Source organism: Ambystoma mexicanum, chromosome 4p (genome assembly GCF_040938575.1).
Source record: "Ambystoma mexicanum isolate Mex_15411 chromosome 4p, UKY_AmexF1_1, whole genome shotgun sequence".
Classification (NCBI taxonomy): domain Eukaryota; kingdom Metazoa; phylum Chordata; class Amphibia; order Caudata; family Ambystomatidae; genus Ambystoma; species Ambystoma mexicanum.
This window is the reverse complement of record NC_090927.1, coordinates 660,624,846-660,647,495: the sequence shown is the minus strand read 5'-3', so window position 1 is coordinate 660,647,495 and position 22,650 is coordinate 660,624,846.

Sequence of the window (22,650 nt, the reverse complement as noted above, 5' to 3'; positions counted from 1 at the left end):
TCCCGGTAACGTATCGAATAGCCTCCATTTGGAGTAGAACGGTCTCGCTGTCCTACGAGCGTAGCGTCCAGCATGCATGACAGTACCATAGACATGTCACATATTGTTTGACAACAGGGCTGAGAAATGCGTAGTGAAAGTGTGGGAATTGAAACAATCAGCCTGAATGAACACTGAAAAATACGGAACAATGCTGTTGCAAGATGCCACTTCAAGGGCAACTGGCGTGATGTCGCACAAAATGTCTACTGTGGGCAGAAGGGATACTGTAATAGCCAAATACAGGGGCGCAGAATGTTTTGGATGAAGCACATGGGTGACCCAAACCACTCAGGCACACACACCCTCACCTGGCACTCAATCAGAACCCCTCACACACACAACATACACATAGATCACACACACATGCATGTGCACTCACTGGACAATGCCTCGTAATCTGGCAGTTCTCCCACACCTTGGATCTGTTCCTCTGTGACGTAGGTCCCAGCAACAGACTCATGTACAGTGAGTTCAATGTCCTCTTGTGGAGACCCACCTCCAGTCACCAGAGTAGCGGCATGACTTGAGGCCAGCTTTTTCTTTGCCCTGCGCTTAAGGTCATTCCAGTGCGTGTAGCACTCACCAGCTGTGCGCCTCACAAATCCAAGGCCACTTATGATGTCCGCGACGGTCTGCCAGTGTACCTGACGTCGAGCAGGTGTGGTCTTGCACCCTGAAGTGATCAACATTTCGCTGTCACGTTCGGCATCATTGAAGCTAGGCTTCCTTGGCTTGCCGGACTGCGTAGCCGTGTCTGGGGTATCAGCTTGTACTGGACGAGCACTCTTCCTCTTTCTTTTGGAAGGTGGTGGGGATCCTGAGTGGCCTACGCCGCTCTGGCCACTAGTGGCAGGAGCACCGGTGGACCGGGTAGTTGGAGTGTGGGAATGCACACTGAGCATGGGACCTGGTGCAGGCATTGGCTGAAGTGTGACGTAGTCAGGGGGAACGTTAGCAAGATGGACTGGGACCAACACTGCCCTGGCTGGGAGAGTCAGAGCTGGGGTGGATGGAGCTGCAGCTGCCCCTGCAGCCTCCCACCCTGCCTACTCGGGGCAGCAGATGACATAGCTGCCCCTGATCCACATGGCCTGGTGACACCAACTTGCACCGCCACACGTGGCCTAGACTTGGTGACCTGGAAATCAGCCTGGGAGTCACCCTGTGCCAGGTCAGGTGACACAATGGGCCGGTCCAACAAGGGCTGAGCAGAGATGGTGTCAGCCACGTTTCCCTCAACCATGGGGGGGGCATGGGTGTCCCTGACTGGTCCTCCACACATGGGAGGCTAGGGGTACCCTGCAAATCCCGGCCACGTCCCCTACCATGCCCACCACGTCCACCTCTTGAGGCTCGGCCACCTTTACCACCCTTACCGCTTGGTCGCGTCCCAACCATGGCACTGATGTTGTTGTGCGTATCGGAGTTGCAGTAAACTATTGTCCTGGGCAATTGGGGGTCAAAGGGGTAGGGTACTAGATGGAATTCATACCCTAGTGCTCTAGCAAGGCTGTATGTGACCCCTGTGGAAAGATGACGGGTCACGCAACACACAGGCACCCCAAAAACTGAAAATAACGTGCACACAACCCCTCGTAGACCACGTGCATGGAAAAATGAACCCGCACTACGCTGTGGCACCCAGAAACACAAAAATGAACGTACGCGTGTAACACGCAGCCTACAATGACCTCTGAAGGGGTATGCGACACACGGGGCAAGCAGAGTTGGTAAATACGTGCGCGACTCACCGTCTGCCTGTAAAAAGAGCGTGAAAAATACGCGCGTTGGCAACACCCCCGCCAAAAGAAGAATTGTACGCTGTCTGAGGAGACAGGACAAAAGAAGAACTGAACGCTGTTTGAGGAAACAGGCCCAACAGATTATCAGAAAAAAGCTGTCAGAGGTAACAGGGAGTACGAACTAGAAATGCTGTGAAGTAAATCGCGTGTGAACCGACAAGAAGTACAGAATTCACCCACTCGCTCTCCACGAAAAACACGTACAAGGAAATGACGTCCTACACGTACCTTTTGAACCGGCCCACACGTCCAACGTCACTTCCGCGTATACGTCCTACGGCCCTATCCTCCAATTACACGAGCTGACACTTGGACGTGCAGTTCTTGGATGTGTAACATGCACCCGGGTTCAGGGAAATGCCAGCGCGCGCATATCACAGACGCGCTTACACACTAAGGGCCTTTGGTACAATGAAATCGTGTATGCGTGCTGACGCGCTTACGCGCTAAGGGCCTTTTCTCGAATTACACGCTGACGTGCAAGATTGTCACGTGCCAAATCACTCTGTATCAAGCTGGCCACGCATTCGCACATGGAAGACCACGCTCCTGCCCAGAAGGCCCAATTACTGCCCCCCAGAGCCCCGAGCATGCTCCCACCTGCCATCTGCTGCCGCCTGATTGCCTGCTGCCCACGTGCCCTGCCATTTGCTGCCTGCACGTCAGCCCGGGTGCTGTTGCTGTGACCACCCCTGCTGGAACCGAAGACTCCCGAATGCTATTCCATTGCTCCACAGCCCAGCCGCAGGACCCAGTTGCCTACCCACACCTGCCTCTGGGGTTGCCATGTCGGGCACTACACCATCTGGCACCACTGGCAACCCCCAGCCAGAGAGGCAGAGGGCCACCAGCTTCACTGCCACTGAAGTTGGTGTCCTGGTGGAGCAAGTCCTGGGGCAGTATGATGCCCTCTTCAGAAGGTTGGCCGCCGACAAGGAAGGACAGACTCGGATCTGGACGGACATTGTGACTGCCATCAACGCGGAGGGGGTTGCAGTCCGCGACTTCCAACATGTCAAGAAGCGCTGGGAGGACTTCAGGTCCAGGACCCGCAACAAGGCCCGGCGCCTCCTGAAGGCAGCAGATGCTAAGGGGCGCTGGGGCCACCTGTCGGAACATCAGATGAGGGTCCTGGAACGCATATGCCCAGCGCTCCACGTCCAGGTCCTTGAGAGGTAGACCCGTCTGGAGTCGAGCGGTAAGTGTACATGCATACTGATTGGAAGCTGTGCGTGTGGTGGTGTGCCAGTAGTGTGCAGGTTGCACATGTGGTTTTGTAGGGCCATGTATGGATGTGTATGTACAGGGCTGTGAGGCTGACACATGCAAGTCCTTTCATGTGTGAGACACATGGATGGTGTATGTGTGGGTAAGCATGCAGGCCAAATGCAGATGTGTGAGCACACATGTTTGGATTACTGTGTATGTAAGTTGGCATGTTTGTGGTGTCACACATGGATGTTGGTTCCAGCTGCATGTATCTGCACCGTGTACATGTGCATGTGTGTGTATTTGACATGGGTGCAACAGTGATGCAACATGGATGCATGTGAGACTGATATGTAGAAGACTGATTGCCAGATGTGACATGGATGCCAATCTCATCACTGCGACAGTTGGCGGAGGTGTACACATGCATGTAATTGTGGTGGCGTGTGTGCATGTCTAGTGCACTCCCTGTGTTTCATGTGATGTCTGTCTCACCTTTGGCTGCTCATGCTGTTGTATGTGTATGGATGGTGCTGGCTGTTGCAACATGGCTGTGGAATAGCTCATGTGTATGAGTTTCAATGACATGTGTGTTGGGGATTGTGATGCCATGTCTGAAGTTTGACAATGCCACTCATGTACAACTGTCATGTGTGTATGAGTCCATTGTACAGTGCCCTGATGCCTGTCTCCTATCTCTCCCTGTCTGCAGCGTCAACTGATGAAGAGGGCGGAGAAGGTGCTGTGGAGCACAGTGGCAGGGATTGCACCGCCAGCCGGAGACGCAAGGCCCAGCTCCCCTCCCAGGTTGTCATCTCGTCGGGGAGTGAGGAGTCCGGTGCCGCGTCCCAGGTTGCAGCTGCCGAGGGGAGGTCCAAGAGGCGGAGGTTGGAGTTGGACTCCTCGGCAGCCGAAGGGGCAGCTGAGACCCCACAGGGCCCGACGGACGAAGATGGCATGGAGTCATCCAGGTTGGTGGGGGGTTTGGTGGAGGAGGAGGCCGTGCAAGGGACAGAGACGGGGTCTGGAGGTGGGGATTCCACTGGTGCTAGTGGTGCAGTGCAGGGGCAGGGACAGGAGGCAGCACAGGCCGCCGCGGAGGTGCCTGTGTGTAATCCTGTCCCCGATCCTGTGACTGCATCATCTTGCACCAGCAGGGATACCTATGTCCAGACCCGTTCTCAGGGAGGGGATTGGCTTACACCAACTGGCCTTCCTCTCCCTGCGGATGTGGCTATCCGGCACCGGGTTGAGCCTGTCCTGGGTGGGGTGGCATTGCGTCAACGTGCCATGTGAGCTGACCTGCAGTCTTTTCATGAGGAGAGTGCACGTCTTCTCGCATGGCTCGTTGACCGCGTTGACCCACTGGGACAGCTCACCAGATTCCTCCATTTTCTGGACCTTGTTCCAACCCCCTCCTCAACTGAACCCCCTATGTGCCAGTCGTCCTCCGTGCCATCTTCCCACCCATGTGTCACCTGGGTGGCCTGTGGAGCTGCCTCTGACCCTGCGGCCAGGCTGGTGGAGGACACATCCCTGCCACAGTCGGGAGTTGGACGTCCAGCAGGGGTGGCCACCTCAACAACTGCACCCCAGCTGGAGGAGGACATGCAGGCAGCAGGAGCCAGGGCACAGGCAGCGGCACAGTAGCAGCAGCAACAAGGTGGGAGCCATGATGGCTCAGAGCCTTCATCATCGGAGGGGCAGGCATTGGCCGGAGGGCAGGAGGACCCTGGGCAGGAAGTGTCTTCTGTGTGGCAGCGGTTGGGCCATTCGATAGATGCGGAGTGGCAGCGGGTGGAAGAGGCACGGCTCACGATGGTCAGGGCGGAGAAATCCATGCCTAGGGCCCTGAGACGGGCCGAGTGCCTCGAGGCCATTCACAGGGACCTGGAATTCCAGATGTCATCGTCCCTGCGAACCCTCAGGGCCATGGAAGAGGACCTCCTCCGGGACATCGAGCAGGAGTTCGATGATGCCCTGGCCCGGGACATCAACATGTGAGCCGTTGGACTTGCCCGCTGCCCTTGTAAAGAGTTAGATAGTGTTAGGTTTCCTTTGTTTTTTTCTTTTTTTCAGTTGGGATCATGGACCCTGGATTTTTCATCTGTATATAGTTCACTATTGGATTCATCTTTTTTTTTTGGTTTTCCCATGGAGCAATGGTTTTCACTTTTGTTTTTCCCTTGGATTTGCTTTGTTGGACTGTGACTTTGGACACCTTTCCTTTGGATTATGATTTCTTGTTTTTCATTATTTTACGGACATGCAGCTTTTCTTTTTTTATTCCCATTGTTGTTTGTTTGATTTTAATTCCATTCATGTTGCTTATAATACTTTTTTTTCTTCATGTGTGGTATTATCTCATTGGTTTCATGCATGTGATGATATGGGTTTTCACATTCACTTGCAACCATTGTGTGTGTGTGAGACGGACATGTGTTCATTTACATACTTGCCAGTGGGGTTGTATAATGTAATTGCCTTTTCTATGTGGGTGGGTGCAATACTTGGTTGATTGAGGATCGTCATGACCTGGGGGCAGGGGTACATGAGTGGGGGCCTGCTGGCAGGTGCCCCGCACTGCTGGGGGGTGGGTGTGCAAGGGGACATGAGTGGGACATGAGTGGGGGCCTGCTGGCAGGTTCCCCGCACTGCTGGGGGATGGGGATGCAAGGGGACATGAGTGGGACATGAGTGGGGGCCTGCTGGCAGGTGCCCTGCACTGCTGGGTGGTGGGGGTGCAAGGGGACATGAGTGGGACATGAGTGGGGACCTGCTGGCAGGTGCCCCGCACTGCTGGGGGGTGGGGGTGCAAGGGGATATGAGTGGGACATGAGTGGGGGCCTGCTGGCAGGTGCCCTGCACTGCTGGGGGGTGGGGGTGCAGGGGGACATGAGTTGGTGATCAGTGGTGCAAGCGGACAGGTGGCTTGTCTGGGGTGCATGGCCATGGTGGATGGGCTGCCTGCGGGACATGACCAGGGGTGCGGGGTAGTCCCCTGTGGTGTGGTCTGCCTGCAGGGGCCGTGGAGGGTGTAGAGGGAACACCTGGGAGGACCCACACTGCCAATTCACGTGTAGGACTCCCCGTGCACCCCTGAAATACATGTACCCCACTCGCACAAGGCCTATCGTGAAACTTGCCCACACCCCAGTAATACACATATCCTGCTGGAATCGCGTGTGGAACTTCCCGCGCACCCCAGTAATACACATACCCTGCTGAAATCGCTTGTGGAACTTCCCGCGCACCCCTGTAATACACGTACCCTGCTGAAATCACATGTAAAACTTCCCCGCACCCCAGAAATACACGTACCCTGCTGAAATCGCGTGTGGAACTTCCCGCGCACCGCAGTAATACACGTACCCTGCTGAAATCGCTTGTGGAACTTCCCGCGCACCCCTGTAATACACGTACCCTGCTGAAATCGCATGTAAACTTCCCCGCACCCCAGAAATACACGTACCCTGCTGAAATCGCGTGTGGAACTTCCCGCGCACCCCTGTAATACACGTACCCTGCTGGAATTGCGTGTTAAACTTCCCCGTACCCCAGAAATATACGTACCCTGCTGAAATCGCGAGTAGAACTTCCCCGCACCTCCGAAATACACGTGCCCTGCTGAAATCGTGTGTGGAACTTCCCGCGCACCCCTGTAATACACGTACCCTGCTGAAATTGCGTGTTAAACTTCTCCGCACCCCAGAAATACATGTACCCTGCTGAAATCGCGTGTGGAACTTCACGCGCACCCCTGTAATACACGTACCCTGCTGGAATCGCATGTAGAACTTCCCTGCACCCCCGAAATACACATACCCTGTTGAAATCGTGTGTGGAACTTCCCGCGCACCCCTGTAATACACATACCCTACTGAAATTGCGTGTTAAACTTCCCCGCACCCCCGAAATACACATTCCCTGCTGAAATCACGTGTGGAACTTCACGCGCACCCCTGTAATACACGTACCCTGCTGGAATCGCGTGTAAAACTTCCCCGCACCCCAGAAATACACGTACCCTGCTGAAATCATGTGTTGAACTTCCCGCGCACCCCTGTAATACACGTACCCTGCTGGAATTGCGTGTTAAACTTCCCCGTACCCCAGAAATATATGTACCCTGCTGAAATCGCGAGTAGAACTTCCCTGCACCCCCGAAATACACGTGCCCTGCTGAAATCGTGTGTGGAACTTCCCGCGCACCCCTGTAATACACGTACCCTGCTGAAATTGCGTGTTAAACTTCCCCGCACCCCAGAAATACACGTACCCTGCTGAAATCGTGTGTGGAACTTCCCGCGCACCCCTGTAATACACATACCCTACTGAAATTGCGTGTTACACTTCCCCGCACCCCCGAAATACACGTACCCTGCTGAAATCACGTGTGGAACTTCACGCGCACCCCTGTAATACACGTACCCTGCTGGAATCGCGTGTAAAACTTCCCCGCACCCCAGAAATACACGTACCCTGCTGAAATCATGAATCATGTGTTGAACTTCCCGCGCACCCCTGTAATACACGTACCCTGCTGAAATCGCGTGTAGAACTTCCCCGCACCCTTCACTAACTGACTTCTGCAATCACTCTCTTGACACTGGGTCTTTCCCCTCTTCCCTCATGCGCACCTCCTGAAAAACCTTCCACCGACCCTATCGTGTCTGGCTAACAACCGCCCCTCTCAATCACCCCCTTCCTTGGGAAACTGTTGGAGAAGCTTGTCTTCCCCCAACTGACCCAGCATACCGAGCTAGTTGGTTGCCTGCATGACCATCAATCTGGATTCCGAGCATCCAGAGGCACGGAAACCGCTCTCTTGAACACCTGTGAAGAGCTGCTTGCATCTCTAGACTCAAACTCTCCAGCTGTTCTCATTCTACTTTATCTCTCCTCTGCATTTTAAATTGTCAACCACTCCATCCTCATAAAATGGCTCCACGATACCCTAGGGATCTCAGTGTGGGCACTTCTCCTCACTGATCATCCCTCCTAGGTTATGCTGGGCTCTTTCTCCTCTCCCACAGCTAACACCACCTGTAGCATGACCCATTGCTTCAACCTTTCTCCCAGGCTCTTTAATATTTATCTTGCTCCGCTTGCACACCTAATTTCCACTTTCTCCCCTTACTCCTAGTGTTATGCAGATGACACACAACTCTTCTTCAAATGTCCCTCTGATCCTCCCCTTACTTCCGCCATCATTCCTAACTGCCTATTTGCCATCCAGTCCTGGTGTGCCTCCAATGGTCTCTGCCTCAATGCAGCAAGTCTGAAAGCCTTCCCATTGGGACTCCAACTCTCTGCGTGTCAAGCGCTTCTCAAAACAGCGATCTGGTGGCCAATCCCTTTCCTCGGCTGGCTCCCTCCTCTGGAACAGCCTCCCTTTCCTCTCTGTCTTGAGACGGATCTCCTCAAATTCTGGAAGCTCCTCAAGACTTTCCTTTTCACCCCCACGTTCCCCCTCTCTCTCCCTTGCTAACCACCACAGTCGCTGAGATTGGTGACCATGGTCTTCATGTACCATTCTTGTCCCTGCTCCTCCCAATCTCCTCCAGCCTCCGCCCACTCCCAGCACTTGCCTTGGGTGCCCATTGCCAGTGTTGTCTCACAGGCCTGCACTTATACTGGCAGCTGACATCTCTCACCATGTAATTTGTGCTAGACACTTAACAGCTGCTGCAACTAACTCGCTAGCACTTCTCAGTGGAACACCCAGAAATTAACCCCCCCTCCCTTCTCTCTTTTTGCACTTGCATGCTCTGAATGCTCACAAGGCCTGGTAGGACTGCCTCTTTCTTTCTCATCATTGTTGTTAAATTTGCCTTTCATTCCTATGTTCCCTCACTGCTGCCCAGTGGGCATTTTGAAACACAATTTAATTGATGTTTGAGTGCCTTACAAATGCACAATCAATAAATAAACACAAATCTTTCCCCAAGCAGCTCAAAAAAGAGCTCAAAATCAAATCATGTTCTGCTAAAAAAAAATTCAAACAATAGCCAGAACCCAGCTTGGGGCTTCAAAAATCCAGTAAAAGAATTAAGTGTGGGATGACCCTTCTCATCTGGGAAGCCTTGCTGCTATTCATCTTCTTCTGGCCATCTGCATCTACCCTGTCTTTCTGTCAGCATTCTGCAGGGACTGAGCTTACTCTGTTCTCTACCCTCTCGGCCATCCCTTTTCCACACTTTCCAGGTCCTACTGTCCCCTGTCCTTCAATGGCTACTCGGTACTGTGCGAACAATGGTATTTTAGCTGATTGCACCTTTCTTGTGCAAAGACTAGCCAAGGGCTTATCTCTGTCCTCCAGTGACAATCATGGATTGTTCCAATAATTGTATTTTAGCTGACAGCACTTTACTCATGCATAGCATGGCCAAGGACATGGCCCTAGGAATTGTTCCAACCATGCGCTAGCAAACTACAGAATCCTGTTTAAAACTACAGAATACAACTACAGAAGGCCTGCCTTTTATAGTGCGCAGGGTTTGACATTATCTATGTTTTGTGTTTTGCAAGTACATTGACCTCCTTCCCAGAGAGGGCCTACATAGCAATTGACTGGGATGCAGAGTATGATATACCCAGCTCAAAGACACTGGCGCCCAGCCCAGACTATTAGCAAAAACACTACTGTACTTCATTGTGACATGAAAAAGCAAATCTCACGGCTTGAATTTTACCAAATATAAATGAGTTTTCATTGTGCTGTACATTTAGCATGAAGGCTTGGTCTGCAGCTCAGACCACAGGCCATATTAAGCATGGCAATACATATGGTCTATGCAGGGGTCTGAGATGTAGCTCCAGCATGCTCTCTGGCTTCTTCTCCCTCTCTCCCTCTGCTCTGCCAGTTTCTGAGAAATAGCCTTTTGATTATCTCTACGTGTGCTCTGCCACTGTCCCTTGATTTTCTCCACAGAGAGCCTTTTTTGTCTTCAAAGTAGGCACTCATGCTGTTTTCACTCCAGAGGGGCCAGTATCATATGCGAGTCCTGCCCACCACAGTGAGAATGATATGGTCACCAAGTAAATGAGCAGGAAAAATTTGCAAATAGTTATGCGTGCAAATGTCTTACTTTCCTCTCGTTCCCCTAATCAGAGGCAGAGAAATGCCAACATACTGTTCCTCAAGGACTACCCCTCACCTTAGTGTTCGGTGGTGAGCCGCCTAGCTCAAAGTGGATATAAAAAGAATGTAAAGAACTCTGAGTGCTACTAGAAAAACAACACTGAGTTATCAGGAACCCTATTATCAAAGGTGTGTTGAGCCCTAGCACATCTGGTTCCATTATGTTAACATAATTCTTAGGGATTGTATTTCCCAGAGGATACACACGTATGAGGCGAATAAAGATCACTACCTTATCGTTGGTCCCGGTTTTTGAAAGCAATGTTTTTTGTGTTTTTTTTAAATATTTGTTTCTCACACAATTCTCATAGATCTGTTCTTCTCTTAGATGTTTGTTTCTGTTTAAGAATAACTTTTTGCTCTGGAACCAGATGTGCTGTGGCTCAGCACACCTTTGATACTAGCGTTCCTGATAACTCTGTGCTGTTTTTTCTCAGCATAATAGCACCAAGAGAACTTTACTTTCTTTTTCTATCCACGTTTAGATAGGCGACTCACCACTGTACACGAAGGTGAGGGGTACTTCTTGAGGGACAGTAAGTTGGCGTTTCTCTGTCTCTGATTAGGGGTGCGAGAGGAAAGTTAGACATTTGCATACATAACTATTTTCGAGTTTTTCCTGCTCATTTTTCTTGGTGACCATGACTCACGCTGTACCAGCCGGCTGCACCAATGAGTAGAAAAGCTTGGGAGCCCAGCAAAGTAGGTTAGGCAGTATTTTGCATGGATTGGCAGTTTGGCATTATGTCAGACATGGCACCGTAGCTCTTCAACAGCTGAATTCACAGAGGCATCTTGATAAATGGCAGCTACAAGTGTGCATTTAGCATTATAGGTGAAGCCATCTGACATAAGCCATCCCCTTGAAGTGACCCTGCAAATAGCGTTGCTAAGTTGCTCACTGTCTGCAGCAGCCAATGTTAATTACAGTGACACCTGACAGGCACCTTCCTATAGGTCTGGGTCCTGCAACCTTTGGCTCTATAGAGGTTCTGGACTACAAGTCAATAAACCCTGGTCAGCATAGTAAATGGTGAAGGTCATGGTAGTCCTACTATAAAACAACTGGAGAGACGTAGCTTACTTTAGGCTCTAACAGTGACACGTTACTGGACCTAGAAAATGTGCAGCTGGAAGACAGCCAGCAGAGCAGTGTGCACTATATAGGCATTTTGAATAGAGTGAGGTGCTGCATGGCCCATTCCACCCACACTAATGCGTGCACCCGTGGAATGGACAAGGAATTAAATCTGTAGGGGGTGAGCAGTATATGTTTCTTTGTAACTGATTCGTGTGCCGTCCACACACTCTCTATTCTGTTTGTTTTCATCCTCTCTCCCCTACAAACACCCTTCCACAAATATCTCACACATAATAATAATAATTTTTCATTTATATAGCGCTACGAACCCTCAGGTATCTGACGTATGGTGTTCATTTATCGACCCCGGAAAGATGAAAGGCTGAGTTGGGCCCCGCCGGGATTCGAACCTGGATTAGCAAACTCGGCACCCATGTCAAAGCGAGTGCTCTACTCGCTGTGCCACTTGAACTTATCACCTGTTCTACTATTGGTGCACTTCTGCACACATGTACACAAATATTTACACACTAGCCAAAAACACTGTGCAGTCTAGCTTTCACAGATGCACAATCGTACTTACCCCTGCATACCCATCGCGCTTTGAAACACTTGTGTATAGACGCGTTATAAATGCCATATGATATCATATCAAATGCAAATCAAACACTCAACGTAACCACATAACACAAGCAAACAAGGCGTGCTACTTTAACAATTGTGTATGTGCCCACTACAGTCATGATATATCACCAGGCTAATGGCCCAAAATGTCGGTCTCACAATTACGACGGCAGAAAATGCTGACTACCAGCACTGTAGTTGGAGTGTCCACACAACACAGCCAGTAAGGTCTAATCTAATAATGGCGTCCCATCCCTTGAATGATGGACTGTCAATGACTCGTCTCTCTAATTGTGCCCATTACTTTATTTCCGAGTGCAAAACACCCCATAAAAGTCCAATCAATAAAAACATACAATTCTTAAAACAGCCATAAAAGAAGACAAACAGTTACAAACCTTATGTTAGCAGCCTTGCATAGGTATCGTCCTAGTACACAACAAGCTACTGCCACTGGCGTAACTGGGGCCCCCACAGGCCCTGCGGTGCGGGGGTCCCCGCCAGCACGTGTGGGGGCCCTTCCCAGGTCTTGTAGAAAAATTTTTTTTTTTTTTTTGCAAAAAAAAATCTTTGTTTTTTCTTTTTGATTTCACTCTGCATTTATAAAGAAATAATTTCTGTAACAGAAATAATTTCTTTATGAAGTCAGAGTGACTTCAAAAATAAACGATAGGCCTCATTGCGGGTTTGGTGGCAACCGTGCCATTGCTACCGGCAGGTTGCCGCCGGACCCATAATGATTTACCAGCGCCTGACTTCCCGGTAACACTGGGGGATTACAACCCCGGCGGTTTGGGCAGTCAGGCTCCGGCAAATGGTAAGTCCCCATTTCCATAAAGTCCTATCGGACTCTATGGGAATGGGGACCATAGAAGCACCGGCAACGTTAATAACGGGGCCAGTGCTTCCGTGAAAACTATGCGGGTGGGTGCGGTTCTGCCGGCAGGTCTGACCTGCCGGGCAGGACGGCAACCGCCCGCAGAGCTGTAATATGCCGGCCCGGAAACAACGGTGCCGGTAAGCTTACCAGCACCGTTGGTTACAGTCCGGCATAGTTGTAATGAGGCCCAATTTCTTTTTTAAGTGTTAGGGATCCCCTCAACCCCATGATGTGTGCGTGTGTGAGTGTATGCCGAAAGGGTGCACACTTTAATATATGGGTGGCTGCCTGGGTGTGCCTGTATGGTGAAGGGGTGCACACGTAAATGTATGGGTGGCTGCCTGTGCGAGTGTATGGTGAAAGGGTGCACACTTTAATATATGGGTGGCTGCCTGTGTGTGCCTGTATGGTGAAAGGGCGCACATGTAAATGTATGGGTGGCTGCCTGGGTGTGCCTGTATGGTGGAAGGGTGCACACTTAAATGTATCGATGGCTACCTGGGTGTGCAGTATGGTGAAAGAATTCACACTTAAATGTATGGATGGCTGGGTGTGCGTGTCTGTATATGGTGCATGGTGTGTGTGCTTGGGTTCAGGAGCGCAACAAAACCTACATTTCGGGAGCTAACCCTTCAAATGTTGGGAGGGGTGCCAACTTCATGGGCGGTGGAGGAGGGGCAAACTTATTTGTTTGGGTCATCTAATTTCTTTATGCATTTTTATGAGACTATTCTAGTGCAGCGTCAATGTTACAGGCAGTTAACTCTCTCCTTTAAGGATTAATGCACCCACTTATGGACTGCCGTGAGAATGAGTGGTCTCCTGTTCCCTCGCTACCCTTCCAATCACTCCCCTGGCATGCAAGTATTAAACCCACATCACGATTTCAATTGCCTAAAACAAAATGGCATTTGAATGCAGGTACTAACAGCAAATTGCTTTATGTTAGTAATTTGTGAGTTCAGAGAAACAGAGAAACCCATGTGCTGTTTAACGTATGTGTCCTTTTCTGTCTGGCAACTGCTCTGAAGGTCAGCCAGTTCTAGTCAACATAGCCCAAAATTTCAGGGTGAGTGGGGGGAGTGCTGAATCCCAGTCAACTCAATGGTGTTGCACCAATACTTGTGTTTAATGCCTGGATTACTTATTGGTAATCTTCATTACTCCTAGCCCTATTCTTCCTCGTCCCAGTGTGTATGAGACCGTACTTGTGTATAAGGCACTCTGCCTCATACACAAGTACTGGGATGAGGTAGAGGTACATGGAGGTAATGCTTGATTTAGCTACCTGCAATCTTCATTACTCCTAGTCCCACTCTTCCTCATCCCAGTTCTTACATATGAGGCAAGGAGCCTCAACCGTAATCTCTGGGGCAAGGAAGAGGGACATGGAGGTAATTCTGGGCCAAGGAGCTGATTTTGGAGGTTGGGGTGGGAGGGAGAGGGGATGTGTGGGGGGGGCAGGATTGTACGACAAATTATAATGGCTGTCCATGTCCAGGCTAAGCAGGCATGATATGTGGTATTAGTGGCTAGAGAGGCATTTTGGTGCAGCCAGGCTAGTCATTCCTCAGTTTGGTATGACTTTTTTTAATGGGGCATTTATGATAAAGCAGTCCTGCTAAGTTAATTACCTGGCTAGACTTCCATTTGGGTGCTGCCAGTCTAGCCGTTTCTTACTGCAGCATTGTATATTTTTCTGGGCATCTGTGATCAAATGATATGATACAAGTCATTTATAACGCACCTGCACACAAGTGGTTCTAGGCGTGACAAGACAAGGGATGGAAGATAGAGGGAGGACAAGACAAACAATCTTACTAGGCCTTGTGTCATTCAGATCGTGGAAGTGCGATAACAAGAAGCGCAAGGGGAAAGGGACGGGGGAAGTGCAAGGGAGAGGGGAGGGGAAAAACAGGGCAGCAAGGCTGAGTAAGTGCTGTCAGGGCAGCACAGCTCTGGGTAGTGCAAGGAGAACAATGGACTGTAGGGTTACAGTTACAGTTACAGCCCCTAAGTGCATGGTAGGACCAGAGGCAGTCCTAGAGGACTCAATGGTAATGGGGAGGACAGAAGCACCTGCACGGTGTGCAACAGTGTTGGTGCTTCCGTCAAAGTCTGTGAGCGGTTGCCGTCCCGCCCGCCAGGTATATCCTGGTGGGCGGGACGGCAGCCGCTCACAGAACTCGGAGTGTGCAGTCCGGTAACAATGGTGCCGGTACACTTACCTGCACCATTGTTACCAGAAAGGCACACTCATAATGAGTAATGAGGCGCAATGTCTTATTCCTCTCACTGAGAAACGCCATCAACTCCATCTATAGCTCCATTCAAACCTAGATGCTTGAAAAAATGGCCTTGCGCTCAATGATGCTAAAACAGAGCTCATGGTCATGGGCACAGCACCTCAACTACGTAAGCTAAGCCCAGAACATCAGCACTTTGTCAATTTTGGGTGTACCATTGCAACCCATCCTAAAGTTAAGACCCTAGGAGTCACTCTTGATCAAGAGCTCAATATGAAAGCCCATGTCAATAGCCTTGTTTTGGCACCATCTTACCATCTGAAACTGCTTAAATAGCTTACACCCTTCTTGAATCCCACTGTTGACTTTCGTGATTGCCCCAGGCCGCCCTGTAATCCACACACGCACCTGCAGTAATAACTCACTGACACGTCTGCTTCATTCAGGGTCCTGGCGGCGAATGGCGCATTTCTGGTGTCTCTTTATTAAACTTGCATGCGCAAGCCGGAACGAGGCTCGCGCATGCGCATAAACAATGAATACACACTGTAACATTCTTCCTTTTGTTTAAACAAAATTTGAACATTAATATAACATAACAAAAGTGCAACATCTCAACATGAATCAACTTGGGTTACCATCACAGCTGTTCAATCATCAGTGTCCATTATGTAGTCCTGGAAAGGGGCTGGATGCCGCCTCGCCTCTCGGCTCGGGTACCTCCGGCTGTCCTCATGGGCCGGACGTGGCGAGTCTATTGGTAGAGGATCCCCTCCACCGTCATGCTCCTCATTTGTCAGAGTGACCCCTGCATTCTCAGACTTGTGGGCTCCTTGGTTTCCTTCTGGCGGATTGCCTTCAATTTTTTTGAAATAGGACACATTATGGGTCACAGTTCCACATCTATCTGCTGCAGCGATCATTGATCCCTTCACATGTGTCACCCCCATGGGTTGAGGTTCGTATGTGAGAGTCATCTTTCCCTCGGGATGTCTGTTTCGTATCAGTACCGTGTCTCCTTCCCTTGTAGATTTCTTCGGCTGCTTTCTCTCTCGTTCCTTGCCTGCCGCTCCTCTCGGATGTGATCATTGTCAATCATGCCAGGCTCTCTTCCCTCCACCTTAGGTATCAGACCTCTGGGGCAATGTTTAAACAGTCCTTCTGCGGGTGCTACTCCAGTGGACTGGTGCAGGGTCACCCTATACTCCCTCAGGAACTCAAACAAGTTCTGTTTGTTTAATGTACGCAAAAACCTTTCCGCTTCCCCATTGGCCCTCGGCCAGAGAGGTGTCACTTTTCGATGTCTGATGCTGCGGTCCTCCATGTATTTGGCAAATTGCTGCCCCTGGAATGGTGGCCATTGTCCGAGCAAAGTTTGTAAAGAAAAACCCTGGGTGGCAAAAAAAAATTCTAGAGCTAATATGGTGTGATCACACGCTGTGGACTCCACCAGCTCGATCTCCGGGTACCTGGACCACTGGTCCACTACTGCTAGAAAGTACATCCCCCGTCCCATGGACCCAAAGTCTGCGTGCACGGTTCCCCATGGCTGCTGGCTTCTTTCCATTGATTGTATCGTGGGCCCCCTCTCGACAGGGCTGGCAGCTTGACATGGAATACATAAGCGCACATACTCGCCCACACCTCTGTCCAGATCGGTAAACCATACCTTGGCTCTCAAACGAGCTTTAGTCTTTGCCATGCCCTGGTGCCCTTTGTGGGCTAATTCCAGTACTTTCGCCACCAGAGTGCGGGGTATAACAATTTGTCTTCCCCTCAGCATCAGTCCCTCTTCTGACATCGAGAGCTAGTTTATGGCATTCCACAGTGCCTGCAAATTTTGTTGAGCCCCTGTCTCTCTTTTGGTGTTATTGGCCAGTACTTCTTTCCACTCCCCACTGTCCATGGCCGCCTGAATGATCTGAAACACCTCGTCTTTTCCCGAAGCTTCCACTATCTCTTAAACCGCTAATGCCACAGGCATGGCCGGTTCCACAACATTGCGGACCATTTCGACACATTTCTTCACCTCCCGTTTCTCTTGCGTGCAGCCAGACCCTGGGTGACGAGACAAATAGTCAGCCGGATTGTTGGTGCCTGGTCGGTACTGTAGTTTTACCCCATATTCAATTAATGACAACATCCACCGCTCAATTCGAGGGGGTGGCTTCGAGGAGCCGCCACCATGATCGGTATCAGCGGTTTGTGATCTCTGATAACCACCACAGGTTTCCCCAAAATGTATAGTCTGAAGTGTTTACATCCCCACAAAATGGCCAGTGCCTCTCGTTCAATCTGTCAATATCTTTTTTTCTGTATCAGATAGAGCCTTGCTGGGATACGCGATGGGATGCATTTGTCCTTGTACATCTGCCTGTAGAAGCACTGCGCCCAGGCCTAGTGGGCTGGCGTCCACCACAATCTCCTACTCCTTCTCAGCATCAAAGTATGCCATCATTTCACTGCCCGTTAGTGTAGTTTTGATGTCGGTGAACGCTTTCTGCTCTCTGTTGTTCCACTGCCAGACGACATCATTCTTGGTAAGTGCCCTCAATGGTTCAGACAAAGACGCTAGATCCCTGATGAAACGGCCACAGTAGTTCACCATACCTAGGAAACTCCTGACCTCTGAGGGTGTCTCTGGGGCAGCCGCTTCTTGTATGTCACGCACTTTATCTGGGTCCGGGGATATGCCCCCTGCGTGGAAAATAAACCCAAAGAATACGGTGATTGAAAAACTCACACTTGTCATGATCCCTGTCCCTAACCCTCTTAGGCAAAACACTGGAGCCAGGCTACGATCCTCCATTTTGGTCTTGAAGGCCTCCCCATCTCATCTGAGACCCACTTGGAGTTAGTCCTGGCACCTTTGGTGCCAAGCTCATACATGTTCAGAAGAAAGACTTGAGAATTGAACTTGGTAATGGACTTTGGTGCAATATGGATGCCTCCACATAGCTCAGTTCTATGAACTGTGCTATGCGGTCTAGCTTTTTGGGTGTGGTTAGGCCTAGAGACACCTGGGATACCTGGAGGCTATATAAACCACGCCGGGCAGAGAAACACGCTTCGCGTTACTCTGCGCCTGCAGCGTGACACCGCGCTTAGCTTGGTCTCCTGAGATACTCACCTGCCCTCCTGGAACCGCGTCCCTGAAAGAACAAGAACAACATTAGCACAGCACTTACCTCGAGTAGAATCCTGCTTCCATCCATCGTCCCTCTGGTCCAGAGAACAGCATCTCGGTGGCGCCACCTCCAATCACGGAACGCTGCATCCTGAGAAGAAAAGAACAAAGGATAAAGGGCATTAGTAAGCATTCCATTATTCTGATCCCGAAAACAGCAAGAATAATCACACGTTTACCTGGATTTGAGCCGCTCATGGTCACATCAGTCCTAGAGCATACCATCGACCTACAAAGGAGAAAAAACACAGGTTAGCACATGCAAGGACAAGAAAGCGCTGTGCATTACGCTTAACTCACAGCTACTTACTCTCTTAGCCAGCAGCCATTCTGGGACATTACAGCGGCCTGCAAGGGAAAAGAGAGACATAGGTCGGCACAAGAAAAAGACAAACAGCGGTGCTCATTGCGCTTTCACTCACCGCTTTGTGCTCGGCCCCAAGCAGCACGACACCATCAACGACCTCTTCCAGCACCTAAAGGGAGAAGAGGAGAGTTTAGTAGGGGCAAGAAAAAAGAAAAGGACATTTAATCAAAACCAACAAACCTACCTTGTCGGACTGGAGCTACAGCAAGTCCAGACTCAAAGGGCCCGCACCAGTGAAGTAACTAGGCTGAGCCGCGCCCACATCGACAATGCACCGCTGCACCGAGGAGTAGGACGGAGAGCGCATAATACAAGAAAACAAGGCACAATCCTCGGTCGGACAGATTAGAAAGGGAGGGTTTTGAGATCGCAAGAGGTCCAATCAGGCTGACTGGCGTCCCCGTGGATATCAGGTGAGCGTTACACACTTGTCCTTATGTAACGTAAGGCCTAGGGTTTTGATCCTGTCCAATGTCTTTTCTAGTTTTTTCATGTGATCGGCTTCTGAAGACGCAAAAACCAGGATATCGTCGCTTAAGTTTATGATGTCTTTTAGCCCCGCCAGGGCATCTCGGATGACATTTTGAAAAACTTCAGCCGCTAACGAAATGCCAAAACTTAACCTTTTGAACTAATACAGGCCTTTGTGGGTAGTGGAAGTGGTAATATATTGGGACTCCGGGTGTAGTACCCAGAACGGAGGTCCAATTTAGAGAATACTCTGGCACCTTGGAGATCGCCCACTATGTCATCTAGTGTCGGAGTGATGTGCCTCTCTCTTTTGATTGCCATATTGGGCAGCCGCATAGCAACACAGATACGTACTGCCCCCGGCTGCTTGGGTTTTGCCGCTACCACAAATGGGGACACCCCTGGGGTGGGACCTTCAACCTTTTCAATAATGTCCATATCCACTAAAGCCTGTAACTCCTGCTCTACCTGCTCCCTCAGGTGGAACGGTATCCTTCTGTGCTTTAGTGCCGTTGGCCTCACTGACTCGTCAATGTGGAGACGAATGGGGTCCCCCTTGAGCTTGCCCACCCCTCTGAAAATGTCTGCATAGCGTTTCATGATGTGATCAATGTCTGTCAGGTATTGTGACATGGCAAAATGAACAATGTTCAGCACCTCTGAGGCCGCACAGTTTAGTAGCAAATGGGAGCTCACTCCCATGACAAAGAATCTGGCCTTTATAGTGTTCTGTCCGTGGGTGACTGACGCCACGAATGCCCCCTTTATTGGCAGAGGTGTGTCTCCCCCAAAGGTGTAGATTCTTGCTTTGGTGCCCATGAGCCCCGGTGGGCCTGGTAGAGCCTCATAATGTTCCTTTGCTAAAACACAGACTGATGCTCCCGTGTCGATTAGTACTGGAGTCGGGGTAAAATGGCAGATAACTTGCCACGTAGGAAACACGCTTCGTGATAGTGTCGGATCACCTCATCCCAGTCTGACAAAGTCCTCCGGATGATTCCGCCCACCCCACTTAGTGCTCTCCTCGTCGTCAATCTTGACTTTCGGGATTGCCCCAGGCCGCCCTGCAATCCACATACGCACCTGCAGTAATAACTAACTGACAGGTCTGCTTTATTCAGGGTCCCCGCGGAGAATGATGCCTTTCCGGTGCCTCTTTATTAAACTTGCATGCTCGAGCCGGAACAAGGCTTGCTCATGCGCATAAACAATTAATACGCACCGTAACACCCACCAACTGTGCTATCATTGCACAAGCCTTCAGTTTGCTTCTGGGCATTGCAAAGGGTGAACTCGCCCATTTACAAGTTATTCAGAACATCGCTGTACGAGTAGTCGAGGGACTACGTAGAACGGATCATGTGTCTGCGGCCAGAAAAGCCCTACATTGGCTCCCCATTAGCAGCAGGATCGTTTTCCGAGTGCTCTGTATTACACATAGGTGCTTGTACGGAAAAGGCCCTGGGTACCTGTCAAGCTGCATCTAATGGCTGCCAGCCCAGAGGGCACTAAAATCTAATAATGCCTGCCTTCTGGAGGTACCCCAGGCCAAACTTTCCATCGTGGCCCAGGGATCTTTTCCTTATGCAGCCCCTAAATCTTGGAATGCACTGCATCCTGATCTAAGAACATGTAACTCACTGGTTGTCTTCAAATGTAGAGTTCTGAATCAACACGAATGGCGCACAAGCACCCTTTCAGGCCGCAACTGTCGTGTTAGATGAGCCAAAATGGCGGCCAGCTTGCCGCGTAGGAAGCACGCTTCGTGATCCTGTCGGATCACCTCATCCGAGGTTGACAAAGTCCTCCGGATGATTCCGCCCACCCCAATTAGCGCTCTCCTCGTCGCCAACAATTAATACGCACCGTAACACCCACCAACTTTGCTACCATTGTACAAGCCTTCATTGGGGTGAGGCAGTTTGCTTCTGGGCATTGCAAAGGGTGAACTCACCCGTTTACAAGTTATTCAGAACAACGCTCTACGAGTAGTCGAGGGACTACGTAGAACGGACCATGTGTCTGCGGCCAGAAAAGTCCTGCATTGGCTCCCCATTAGCAGCAGCATCGTTTTCCGAGTGCTCTCTATTACACATAGGTGCTTGTACGGAAAAGGCCCTGGGAACCTGTCAAGCTGCATCTAATGGCTGTCAGCCCAGAGGGCACTACGATCTAATAATGCCTGCCTTTTTGAGGCACCCCAGGCCAGACTTTCCATCGTGGCCCAGGGATATTTTCCTTATGCAGCCCCTAAAACTTGGAATGCGTTGCGTCCTGATCTAAGAACATGTAACTCACTGGCTGTCTTCAAACGTGGACTGAAAACCATTATGTTATATTAAGTACCTTTTACTCCTCCTGCTCGATTCCTCTTCTCTGTATGATACCATCTAATTGTTCTCTGTAATCTCGTCTTGTCTAAGCGCCTCCATGCCTATGGGTTATTGTTTCACGCTATACAAATAACATAAATAAATGTGAAAGTATTGTCCGTAACTAGAGGCTGAAAAATATATATATTTTATTTTTTATATTTTTATTAGTGTGTTATAGTTATTTTAACTTTTTCACACAATACAAAGTACATACATATATATATATATATATATATATATATATATATATATATATTTACTGTACATGCTTGCCTCCATATATGTAAACAGCTTAAAAACATTCATTCATTCTATGCCTTAATGACACATATTCATACAATTGATGTTTTACGAGTCATTAAATTAGAAAAGAGGAAACGTGTGTTTAAAATAAAATGATTAGTCTTGGATGACCTAAATCTTAGCTGTGTTGGGCACTTGTAAGGCAATTAATAATGGTTGTTAGCAGCTGGGTTCAGAATTTGATACTGAACAATTTATAGACAAAGATGAACTGTTCTCATCATGATTATTTCTGAGCCAAGCATTTAGTTATGGCCATATGGCATCCAGATACATCTAAAAATGGGAAATAGATCAAGATGGCATCTGCATAGATTTGGCATTTCCCAGCATGCCATTTGATGATACTGTCAAAGGGACGCAGATTGATGTGCAAGCGTGTTGGTGTGACCAATTAACCTTGTTGCCTGCAGCAATTTGGCAGATATATGCCAGAGTAACAGCCACTTAACTTTATTCACTGGGTTCCAGCTACAAACATAATTTTATCCATGAGGAGGGCTTGCAGAGATGATTACTGCCGTTGCAGTCCTTTGCACCAGGATCACATCTTCCGTGACGTTAGAAGCTGTGGAGACTGATACAACGAACTATACATTTAATGCCACCTTGCCTAAAGTTATAAGAGATTCTTCCCTGTTTTTCACTAACATATTTTCAATATCACTGTTTGGAAGAAACCCTGATTGATAGCCATACAACCAATCCTAATTCCGCCAGGTGGTTTTGCACTTGCTTAGTAGCTACATTTCAGTGCCACACTGTCTCTAATGTTAAGCATGCATAGATCATCATGGACATGTCTTTATCCTGTATACTAATGTAATGTCACACAACCTTGGTAGGGCAGAAATGAAAAGGGATGCAATCTTTAGAGGTTTAATCAACATTTGGAAAATTTAAGTTTGACTGTGACTAT